Source organism: Ctenocephalides felis, unplaced genomic scaffold, assembly GCF_003426905.1.
Source record: "Ctenocephalides felis isolate EL2017-DRISC unplaced genomic scaffold, ASM342690v1 CF-g0.4_SCAFFOLD_03572, whole genome shotgun sequence".
NCBI classification, from domain to species: Eukaryota; Metazoa; Arthropoda; class Insecta; order Siphonaptera; family Pulicidae; genus Ctenocephalides; species Ctenocephalides felis.
The window spans coordinates 23,798,464-23,811,441 of NW_020539726.1; the positions used below are offsets into that span (position 1 = coordinate 23,798,464).

The 12,978-nt window shown below is 27.0% G+C and overlaps 2 non-coding genes across 2 annotated transcripts; both read left to right on the forward strand.

The window, feature by feature from the left end:
• The first annotated feature begins 16 nt into the window (after nt 1-16).
• On the forward strand, nt 17-98 carry Trnas-aga. Its single transcript has one exon. It is a non-coding gene; the product is annotated as a tRNA-Ser (tRNA).
• A 219-nt stretch (nt 99-317) lies between these two features.
• Nucleotides 318-390, forward strand: Trnaa-agc. Its single transcript has one exon. It is a non-coding gene; the product is annotated as a tRNA-Ala (tRNA).
• The last annotated feature ends 12,588 nt before the right edge of the window (nt 391-12,978 follow it).

Below are 12,978 nucleotides of genomic sequence, written 5' to 3' on the forward strand. Positions count from 1 at the left end.
GCAAGAACGTTCGCAAGCAGTCGTGGCCGAGCGGTTAAGGCGTCTGACTAGAAATCAGATTCCCTCTGGGAGCGTAGGTTCGAATCCTACCGACTGCGAACATTTTTTTCTTATTTTTACATAAAATTATTATTCAAATACAGATAAAAACTATATTTTAGCTTTTACAAATACGCATGTATGTCATTCATTTATTTTGTTATAATATTTTTTTAATTATAACGTTTAATATGTATTTTTAATTTTAGCGCTGCATAACCTTATTTTATAACCCGTTGTTCGACGTATATGTGCGCTTGTAACATAGAGTAGTACCAGGGGGCGTAGCTCAAGTGGTAGAGCGCTCGCTTAGCATGTGAGAGGTACCGGGATCGATACCCGGCGCTTCCAAATAATATTTTTACATTTTTATTTAATTTTTATTATAAAGTTTTTTCAACTAATACTTCTTTTCAAAAAAAATACTATTTTTAATGTGAAATCATTCAAAGAGTAGCATTAGTCTCATTGTTAGCAATTTGAGAAAGACTATAATTTATTTTAATTAATATTTAATTAATTAAATGTATATAGATATACACAATGCTGTTCTGTATGTATTGATCATTATGATAAATTTTGATAGATTAGGTAATATATTAGGTTTATGACAAAATTGAACAGTTAAGATAACAAATGAAGAAGTATTGAGAAGGGTAGGCGAAAAAGAACTCTACTTAGTACAATCATTAAAAGGTAAGGAAACATGATTAGACTCATTCTGCAAAAGAAGTGCCTTCTACAGGGCTTTGTCGAGGGTAAAATAGAAAAACTAAAAGGACTGGGAAGAAGAAGAATGCAGATGATTGATAACTTAGGCGAGAGGAGAAAATATAGAGAACTGAAAGCCGAAGCACTAGACCAGGAAGCAAGGAAGCAGAAGTTTGAAAAGAAATGCATAAAAATTGATTAATGATCATTAATTAATGGCAATGGGAATAATAAACAAGGGAGGGGAAAGGAAATCATTGATTTTTGGTGCTTTCATACCATGGACCTGCCTTTCAGGCAATAAATTTATTATTGTTATTATAATAAAGTTTGTACTACCCGAAATATTTTTTCCTATTCGAAGCTACTAATAATAGCGACTATTGAAAACTATTATGTAATAAGCAATAAATTAGATTTTAGTGTTAAGTTAAGTATACCAGACTTATTATCAAAAACACTTAGTGATTATTTTAGTATAGCAGATTCAATATTAATAAAGGGTCCGCCATATAACTTTTTTTTATTCGTAGCAATTTAGAATTTTTTGACAGCCATTTAAAAGTGAGACAGCCATTTCAATGAAATTATTTTCGATTATTAACCAAGGATTGCACTTTCAAATAGGAAAAATTCAGATTGAGAAAATATTCAGTAGTTTATATATAGAATTTAAAAAAAAAAAAAAAAGTTATCTGACGGACCCTATGTCTAACAATAAGTCTTTAATTCGATCTCTTTAGGTATAGGTAAAAAAGTGTAGTTACTGACAAGCGATGATGAGTAATTATTGAACCGCCAAAAAGTTGAATCAAATATTCCTTTAAAATAAAATAAAATTAGTTAATAATTCAAAATCAAATTTAAGTTATGTGTTATTTTATGAGTGGCTTATTGTATTCTTATTGATTGAATTCCAACATGTGACAGAAAATAAGACATTTAATTTTAGCAACTCATATTTTGAAATTAATCTGTAATAACTGCTCTTGCACAGTTCTTTGTCACCTATATTGTTCTATATCAATTATAATAGAACTTCATAGGCTTTTAAACACTAATTTTTTTTTTTCTTTGCTTTATAACACTAAAATTATAGTTTCGAACGCTTGTTAAATATAACTAAACAAATTGATAGTATGTAAATTAAAAAAAATATTGGTTTATTTATTGACATATGTGAATATAAGTGATTCAATCAAAACTACCGGTTTTGTTATTCAATAATAAATATCAACATTATTTTGATAAGGATATTGATATTCAATTTCACTAATTATTTTTCTCACGCATTCATTTATAATAAGAGCGTGGTTATCGCGAGTTGGAAGTTGCAACCCGGTTGTATTTAATATTTCGAGTATATATCGGCGTGTTCTCGCGCGAGAAGGGAACGGTGAACAGAGATTTGACAGAGTGCCGTGCTGTACGAGAAACGGGCGTCCAGCTTCTGCGACTGATTGCCTTCGCGCTCATGGTATCTTAAACTACGGTTATGAAAATGATAAATTTATAAACCAGTAATTTTAATAATGGTATATTGACTAGTGCTCCTTGAAACAAATTGCCGAAGCTCTTCATTTTCCAATCTAATGTTATAAACAATCCATCAATAATCAATATTATCAATCGAAAAGAAAATATTTGAAATTTCATATAAATTTTTATAAAGTTATTGTCTAACAGTTTAACTTCAAAGTACTTAAGATTTAACAAAATTTCATTTCTTATCGATTTCATTAAAAATCCTTCATAAATCAATCTTATTTTTTTATTTTATTATTTGACTGAATTAATTATTTTAATTTTATTTTTTATATACACTTTGTTTGCTTTTGCTAATAATAATATAAATATAATAAAAAATGTGTTGCATCGTTATATACTTATATATACAGATTATTAGTGCTAGTTCTATTTTAGTAATAGGATAGAAAATTTTAGACACTTTCTACTCGTTGGGCTCTAAATTGTAAATATTATTATTTTTTTGTTTAACTTCATTCTGCAATCTGTTTATATAAAACAATAAGTTGAGAACTGCTAACAAGTTTCATAAAAAATACAATATTGATTAAAAATCAATGGATTTATACGACGGCCTACTTTAGGAATAAAATATTACTACTATAATATAATTTTTTAGACCTTCAATTCGATAATTTGCATTAATTCTCAAAGATACTAAAAGATTTACTGTTAAGATAGATTATAAATTAATAAAAGTAAACAAGTTATAAAAAAAAATTAGTAAGTGAATAGGTAAAGCTAGCTAAAACAAATAAATTAGAAATAAATTCTTCAAAAATTATGTTTTTGTTGATGTTACAAATTATCAATAGATTGGTAAGGCATATGCCGGAAACATATTCAAGAAATAGTATATTGAGAATATAATAAATGTGATCTTAAATGTTTTATTTCACTTTTTTGTATAAATTTTATTGGTTATAATAGTTCTGAAATTTATTTAGGATAAATTTAATTGTCACGCATATTTTTCATATTTGCATGAGAAGCTAACTTCTATTTCTACAAAACATTTGTAGACAAATGACGCTATTTATTCATTAACACATTTTCTGAATAACTAAACTTCAAATTTGAAAATTCGCTGACAAAATTGGTTTATATAAAAAGTAAAATAATACAAAAACATATTTGTTACTGATAATGTTTAATGCAAGGCAGATTATAATTTATATTTAAAATAAAAAAGAGCTTTATATTGTGCACAAATTTCCCGATCATGTATACACAACAATAGCAAAATTTTCAGAAATCACAATAAAAACGAAAAGTCTTGAATTATTTTTAATACTTATAGTACAAAACCGTGCTATTCAAAAATACTAATTCATTTTTGAATAGAGAACAATTTTGTTACAGAATTGATATGAGATAATAATATCAAAGAAAAGCAAATAGGACTAATTAGGAGGAAAGTATAATTAAGAGAGAGAATTATAGCATTCTAGATTCTACCCCTATGAAATAATGCTTAACGGCGGTTTCCGTGAAGACAAGAAGCAAGAGATAAGCAGAGATCCAATAAAAAAGTAAAATAACAAAAAATTCCATGCTTCCCTAATTAAACTTTTTAAAGAATTAGCTTTTTATGACATTACTGAATTTTCTCAATTTGATTTCAATAACTATTTTTTTGCATAATCCTTATCCCTTACCTGTAGTCTGACCATTTGATCGCCTGTACAACCATGTTTTTTTCATTGCTATTTTATTAATTTAAATTTTCACGGTTAAATGAGTAAAACTTTCAATCTTTTGCAAGAATTTTGAGCTTGACTCGTGGCCAAATAGACTTTAATATGATGAATTTGATGATGAACATTGAATTTAATGTTCGAATGCTTTTACAGCTCTTTTTTTCAGAAGCGAAATTCGTGCGGCTACTATGACTATTATAAAATTACTATCCTTTTAATATTAACTATGAATAAGCTTGACAAGAGCCTGAAATAATATCTATTATTATTGATTACGGCTTGCTTATGAATAAATAAATAAATAAATAAAAATATAATGCAATTAGGCGGTAAAAATGATCATTAGACATACGCTCATCATATTATCAGATATTTTGATAATAAGTACAAATTTTGTGTATATTTCTTTGGGTTCCGTACCAATGCTTACACGTTAAACAACGACTTCAGCTACTTTAGCTCACACAACGCCTATGCAACGCGATTTCTTAAAAAAATTTTTAAAGTGCAAACTTTGCAAAAATCTTGTGATATAAAAAAATATTCAAATAAGTAAAATTTTTCAAAAATTTAAAAATTCAAAAAAATGTAATTATCTCAAAGTTTTGAAAAAAATTTAAAGCTTTTTTAAGAATTTTAGTTCTCGGTACGTGAGATTCCTGCAATTTGCTTTAAGGCACGATGCCATGCACCACTAGTTTACGTTTTGGTCTGCGATGGCAATTCTGTTTGAAAGATAGAACACAAGCTCTCAGTTTGGGAAGTTGTGATAGTCGTGAAAACATAAAACTATTACCACTACCTAAAATGTTTAGAATCTCTGTGATACCTCGGCCATATACGAATCGTTCATTCTGTGGCTGTTGCTAGCGCATGGCCGACCACGTCAAATCGTTCCAGCCGAGTCAGTCGCTCTTCGTATACCGATGTGTGAGGTTTATAAAACCGTTTGTTTCAAAATCGTATCATAAAAAAAACGCGTGTACGACTTTTGTTCAGTGAAACCAGATTTGTTTCAATTGTACGTGCATGTAAGTTGACTTATATGCTGTTATGGTATTTTAAATAAAAAGCCTTGTGCAACTGATAGGAGTGGAGAAAACAGTGTCGAAATTGTTAATAATTTTGTGTGATAAATTGTTATTGTTTCTTATTGGTAACTGTGGTGTCTATACAACCGGTTATTTTGAATGAGATACTTGAGGAATTGATTGGGATTGCTGGTACGCTAAAATTGAGGTAAGGTCATATTTTTAGAAAAATTTATATTAAACATAGTATTAAAGGGTTATTAATTCGTTTGAATCATAATTTCATACTTCTATTTAAATATATTATATTGATTCTTTTACGAACTTAACTTTTGGTCAGAATGGACGTCGTTTATGTATAAATTTTAATTCTATTTTTTCGAATAAATCTTTATTTTTTAGAAACATAATTCAGTTTTCTTTTCATTAACTACATAGACGACTGTTCAAAAAGTTGTTTATATATTTATATATTACCCCAGGTATTTTAAAGAATTTCTCTGTCTTTTTTATGTTTTCTTGTAAATTAATTAATAGACTCTGAAACAAATGAAGTACACAAATAATTAACCCTCCTTACACATCTCTGCCTAGTACCAAGGCATACACATAGGGTCCAGCAGACCCCAAACAACGCTTGCCAAGAGCAGACTATTCGCTCGATTTAAAAAAAAACGAAACGAAAATAAAATTTGAACCATCTACTATATGACACCTTACATTTTTAAAGTTAAAAAAAATTAAAAGCCTCAAAAAGCGATCTTTTGTCCGCTAAAAATGGCGTTGGGGTCTAACTGACCCCCGGTATACGAATTTGAAATATCTGCAATTCGACAGCATAAATTTTTTAAAGGTAAAAAATTAAAAGCCCTAAAAATGCGATCTTATGGTCGTTAAAGTTGGCGTTGGGGTCCAACAGACCCCAAGTGCACGAATTTGAACTATCTACAATGCGACAGCATAAATGTTTAAAGATAAAAAAATTTAAAAGCCTGAAAAATGCGATCTCATTACAAATGGTTGCCAAAAGTGGCATTGGGGTCCAGCAGACCCCAGATGAACGAGAAGGGTTAATGATTCCCATTCAAAAAATGTGCGTAAATTGATTGTTCAAAAATAATGTTGATTTTGAGTTAATTAGATACCGTTATTTAAATGAATATTAATGCAATTAAATACAAACAGGATTATTAAAGTTTTCATATAATTTGGAGTTCTATGAGATTTATTGCATTCTGTGAAATTTATAATATCAATCATCATTGAAACACTAGGCTTCACTCATTGGAGTGAACTCTAGTTATTTTTTTTCTTTTTTTCTTTTTCTTTTATTATTATTACTATTATCATTATTATTATTATTTTATTTATTTATTTCATTTTTTTTCGATTCCTTTGTGCCACAATAGCTTATAAGATTAAATTGTATCTTAATTACTATTAATAAATAAAAAAAAATCAATCATTATATGATTATTATTATGATTTGCTTCTAATCCAAAAATTTTACGTAAATTGGTCGTTTCATTAATACTTTCATTATTTTTTTGAAATTGTGTTGATTAAATGAATTTCAAAGCATTTATGTTTATGTAAACAGCATTATCAAAATTTTCATGGAATTTGGACCTACGGCAGATTCAATGTACTTTGAAATTAGAAATAAATCTTCGCATTGTCAATCATCATTGTTTGTCCAATATTATCTCCAATCAAAATGTTTATGCTTTATGATACTTTATAACAATAATACATATTGCTTTATTATTTTATTCTTTTGGAAAGTGCATATTTACTGCATATCGCAAATAGAAATTCTTTGTTCGATTCGCTTATGAACATACCAGAACGAAATTATAGTACTCAAGACTTCTTATGTATTTAAATTATGTGCCAATCGCACATTTATCAAATTACACAAAAATAATAAAAAGCAAGACCTTCAAATGTCATGGAAATAAATTCATTTTTCTTCATGGCGGTGAACAAGAATTTTTGGTAATAAATAATTTTTAAATAATAATTTTCAATTGAGTTCAAAAGTAGATCAAATCCATATGAAATTGATACCAGGAATAATTTTATCTCCAAACTGATAAGTATATATTTGGTATAGATATAACATATCATAGAGATTAAGGATAGGCTGAGAATTTTATAGATTAATAAAAACATTCGCGATATTGATTACATACTAATGCGATACTAAAATTATTTTATTTTTATTGTACATCTTAGTTTATGCCTTTGCTCCTTTGAATCTGATAATTTTTATATGCCATAAAAATTCAATGAAACCCGAAACTACAATAGTAATAAACAGTAATGAACGAAATACGTGTATATATTTAATCTCTTCTTTTATATTGGATTGCAAATAATAATAGCCATACATTAAATTTTACTGATGTGCTTATAATAGTGTCTTTGACCTGTGTAATTGCATTTGTAATTTTAAAGTATAATTTCGCGTGCTAAATTTTTAATTCGTTTTTGTTTTTGCCAAAGCAAAAACATAGGTTGTCATGGTAACCTCTTGTTATGCTTTATCGATTAATATGTGAGCTCATACTACTGAAATAAAACTGTAAACTGGTAAACGAGTATATCCACACTTCGAGTTGAATATTTTAAGATTAAGATTTAAAAAAATGGAAATTATTTAATTATAATGATTTTTTTAAAATTTAATTGGCCTCGCTTACTTAGAGCATTTAGCTACCCACAGCATTTTCATTTTTTCTTTAAATTCTATATCATCTTTATATATTCTACACTAGACAGACACTCTTGCGTCTGTTAATTTATATTCCATTCTATCTTAAGGTTTTTCAAACTGATTTTTTCTTTCTTCTTTTTTTTCTTTGAAATCTGATCTTCTTAAATTCTAATCTTGTTTTTTTCTTTGCTTCTAATTTTTTATTCAAAATCACCTCAACTTAATTCTGATCTTCTCCAATTCTAACATTTTCTTGTTTTCTTCTTATTTTATTCAAATCCAATTCAACGATTCTAATTATATTTCTAATTTCAAATTAACTATTTTTAAATTCTACTAACTTTATGCAATTTCTGGTCAACAATTCAATTTCTATTAAACTTTTCATATTTTTTATGTAATTACCAAGAATCGATTCAAGGACCATTGGCGTGTGTAATTATACTCATATTAATTGCCAATAAATAGACAAATAAACAAGACATAATGAGAAGATATATGTACAACTAGTTAGTATGAAGTTTTTTTTTGGTAATTATATTTAGTATTTATTAAAAAATTTTCAATAAGTAAATGATATTAATTTATGAAAACATCTAGACACTCTTTGTTATTATAATCACCTTTTTAATCAGTTTTCCTAATAGAAAACTACTTTAGAACAGAAAATCACCAATTCGAAGTCAACATTTGTCAGATCTAAATTTGCTTAAAACTTTGTCAATTAAGAGAATACATTTCAGTTTTATATTATAATCATTAGAATATTGCTGTAATTTATCTATCGAATGAAAATTCAACTAATGAATTGTTTTTTAATGCCATTATTCTAATACAAAGCCTTTTGTACAACTGATAGTTGTAAATTACCAAATTTGCTAAATTGGACAGCTGTAACTATATATAATAATAAAATACGTTCAGTTTTCAATTGGTTATTAATATACGCTTTGCTTTTTCAATAATATTGAATTGTCTGAAAAATGTAGATTTTTTAAAATGTTTGAATAGACTGAATAGCGTTATTTAAAAAAATGTATAATTTAGATTAAAATGAATATATTTAAATATATATTAATATATTTATCCGATAATATTTTTTGTTAAATTCAAAGTGAGTAATAAACATTAAATTTTTTTCATTTGCTTATATTTTATATATTGGAAAGTTGCAAACAACAATGTGTACTAAATTTATTTATTGTATTACTCTTTTATTTATATTTTTTGTATTACTCTGTTTTTTTTTTAATTTTTCACAATTACACCTGTCCAGTTTAGTTACATTTAGCAAATTTGATCATTTACATTGGCTGTACAAAAGATGTATTGATAAAATGACTAAATAGCTAATTTTCAATTCTATAGATAAATTATAACATTACTTTATTGATTATATAAATTAAATGTATTCTTTTAATTAAGATGTAAAATTAGTTTTCGCCAAGAATCAGTATTGTGTGAATCACTTGATCTAAGCTAAGGAAAATAATTCTTTTCTAACCTTCAATAGTAGTTTTCTATTAGTTATTCAGATAATATACACCTGTTATATAATCTGCGGTTTTCTAATAAAGGATTAAGTAACATAGGCTTAATATCTCAAAATTGTGTAAAAATATCCCACTGGTCAAAGCCTTTGTAAAAAGGTCTCAAAGAGCACTATTTTATAGCAGGTGTATTTTTATTATCCAATATTAGATGTGTTAATTCCAAATTAATAATATTTAATAAAAATTAAGACATTTTGAAGAAAAACTACATACACGGTTCAAAGTATTTACTATTGTTCTTACATGTATCTATCAATAGATACAATAATTCTAAAAATCAATATTCAATGTATACTGGAACGGTAACGATTATTATTAGAATATATAAATATGTGCAAAACTAAAATTGTTTGCTGAAGCAAGTTAATGGCAAATTCTGAGCCACTCTTAATATATTCCTCCAATATACTTTTCTCTGATGATTACAAACACAAACTTTAAAAATCGAAGTCAATAATAAAAAAGAATAAGTACCTCAAAATCATAACAATCCAAACAACCATAAAGATATTTAATACGTGAAAACTTCACAAACTAAGAATATACCCAAGCAAAGGGATGAATTTAATGCTAGGATTATATAGTTATTTTTATTTATTTCTAAACATACTTGTGAGAAAATAATAAGTTACCTAAGATCTTGAGCACACCAATTATAAAGTATGAGATAATTCGTTTGTAATCTAATACCTCTGTGAAAGATAATAAGTTAACATTACCAAAGGTAATACTGATAGAAAATATTTTAAGCTGCCAACAATGGTCTTCTTTGAATACTTTTTTGTGGTAATGATTGCATTCTCGAACCGGTTCTTTGAAGATTATAGTGAGCAAAAAATCCATCTTTTCACCTGCTTTGAGTCTGAGATGAAAGGACTAAATCTTTTCAGAGTTTTTGCGAAATTATCTTTCGGCACTAACTGTGCAGTTTTATTGTGCTCGATAATATGTTATCATGTAAAAGACGACTTCAAGGCATTAAAGATTTTTGCTGATAATTATTACCAAGGTACTTAGAAGCATCTAAATGGATTATTTTTGTTGTTAATTCTTTGTTACCCTTAGGATGAAATATGTTTAAGCTCCATGTAAATGTTGAAAATTCAAACTAATGAGTTCTGATAATGCTTTAAGATAATTAGCAAAAAATAATTTACCCTATTATATCACATATTATAAAAAGCTAATAATTATGTATTTTGTAAAATATTTTTCTATAATCGCATGTAGGCTTTCATGCATTTGCTAAATATAATAATTATATTCTTGGGGAAGAAAGTTAATTAATAATAAATTATTTATATTATTGCTATCTAACTCGGATAGAACATCTAAATATTGCCTTTGAGAGTAATATAAAGAACCTGCTGTTAAGGTATCATAGAGAGAGCTTTCTGGGGAATCTCTAGTCTAATGTTCCATGTCGAGATTCTTGTAATTCAAATTAGAAATTTATTAATATTTATGTTTGCTGAATGTAATACTTAATTTAATGCATGTGGTAGATTTGCAATAAATATACATAACAAAATCTATAATAAAAAATAGTCTACAATGTAAATTCATTATTTTATGATTGATATTTGCCTTACAATTATGTATTAACCAGGTCACGAAACAATGCCCTTTCGAGTTAATAAGATTGTATTATAATCTTATTTGTAAAAGTCGTTAAAATCGATATTTCACTTTCGGTTCAAGACATTTTAGCAAGATAAACTTGCCTTACTTTCTCAAAATACGAAGAAAGTTGTTGCAGAAAATCATCCTTATATATCATGTGTTTACAATACAGGTGTGTTCAATACATTATAACAAGATATATAAATCAATATTAATATTAATCTATCTACTATAATTTGTATCCCACGTTATTGTTATAAAGGCCAGGTAGCCGTGAACTGTATGAGCATGTATGTGCAATCATTTGTGAAGATTGAAAAGTAATATTTTATATGCAATTAGATAATTACTTAAGGAAAATATCCATAATAAAATATCAATAGTTAAAAAAATTATTATCCTAGTCCTTTCACATATTTCAATGCATTTCTTCACCATTTTTCCTATTTTATTACTTTTTGAGTTTACTACGATTTTAGCACCAAAAATTACTTTTTTTCAACATGTAGATCAAAATGTTTTAAATCATTGGGACAAGACGATACAATATACATGCAATTTGCCATTCATTTGGAATTTCATTATTTAAATGTTTTCAGTAATCCTGCACAATTGTCTATATGAATTTCATGAGTTATATGAATTACTGATACGAAAAATATAAAAATTGCGTATTAAAAATGAGTTATCATGCTCGGTTTACCATATTTTATCAAATATAATAATATGAATACATATTATATTTTGTATCTTAAAACAAAAGCTTAATAATCAACAAGTTGTCTTAATTTGAAAAAACAGTAAATAATTCTTGTTTTGAGATAATGACAAAAAGAACCATTTTTTCTACCGATTTACCAACTACTATTTCTATAAGCTTTTATATTTTGGTACCATCGTCGTGAGATTGGTGGAACACTTTTTCTAATTTACACCTGTTAAGCTCTTTACAATGCACCTGATTTGACAAACTTTTAATCTCAAGTTGCAAGTACGGGGATTAAATGATCTAATTTCTTTGAACTGTATAAATGCAATAATCTCCTTATTGGAAAATCCAGATATTATGCACATTGCAAATGTAATGATCTAATTCTACGAAGAGTGCAATATCTAATAAATCATCCTTTTGCCAAAATGGAAATTTGATAAAGCTTGCATTTTGTGGAAATTGTTTGCTTTTCTTAGAAAAAAATATCTAAGACGAAACTTACAACAAATATAAATAAAACTAGTGGTGTATGGCATCGTGCCTGAAGGGAAATTGCTGCAACTTCCCGTACAAAAAATTAAAATTAAAAAAAAAGATTCAATCTTTTTAGAACTTTAAAAAAGATTTCTGAGATTTTTAAAATTTTTGAAAAAATTGATTATTTTGAAAAATTTGATTTTGTTTTATACTTGAAATATTTTAGAAATTTTAAACTTTTTTTAAAGCAATCATGATACGTTAGCTGCAAAGAAACGAAATATTGAGGCGCGTGGGCGCCGCATCGCAGTGTAACGGATAAACGTAGGTACGGAACGATTTGATGTGCATATGTCTAATGATCATTTTTGACCGCCAAATGGCATTTTTTGTACCTTTTTCATTAATCAAAATTGTCTATATTGTCTTCATTAATTAGAAACCGAGATCTATGAGCTATAAAGTTATGGTTCCATATACAATTCTAAAAATGATGGAATTTATCTTGTAGATTCTTAACATTTAGAGGATTGCAAAATCAAATGATAGGATCGATTAGTTTTATTATATTTATTTATTTCAGCCTAATGGCCTAGAAATACATCATTATACCAATAATACCTTAAACCTACTTTATACACAAAAAAAAAAAAAAAAAATAGGATCGATTAGTTTCCGAGCGCATTTGAAGAGTTTAGTTAGTAGAATAGAAACCAACTTAAAGACCAAGTATCACATACGGTTACAGAATTTCAATCTTCATTCATGAATTTTGTCAAATTTATTGAGTAAATTATCATCAACCTCGAGTCTATCATTGATTGAATCAATAAAATTTGAATATCCATTATTAAGTTGATTAACCACGCATAATTCTACCGTTGTA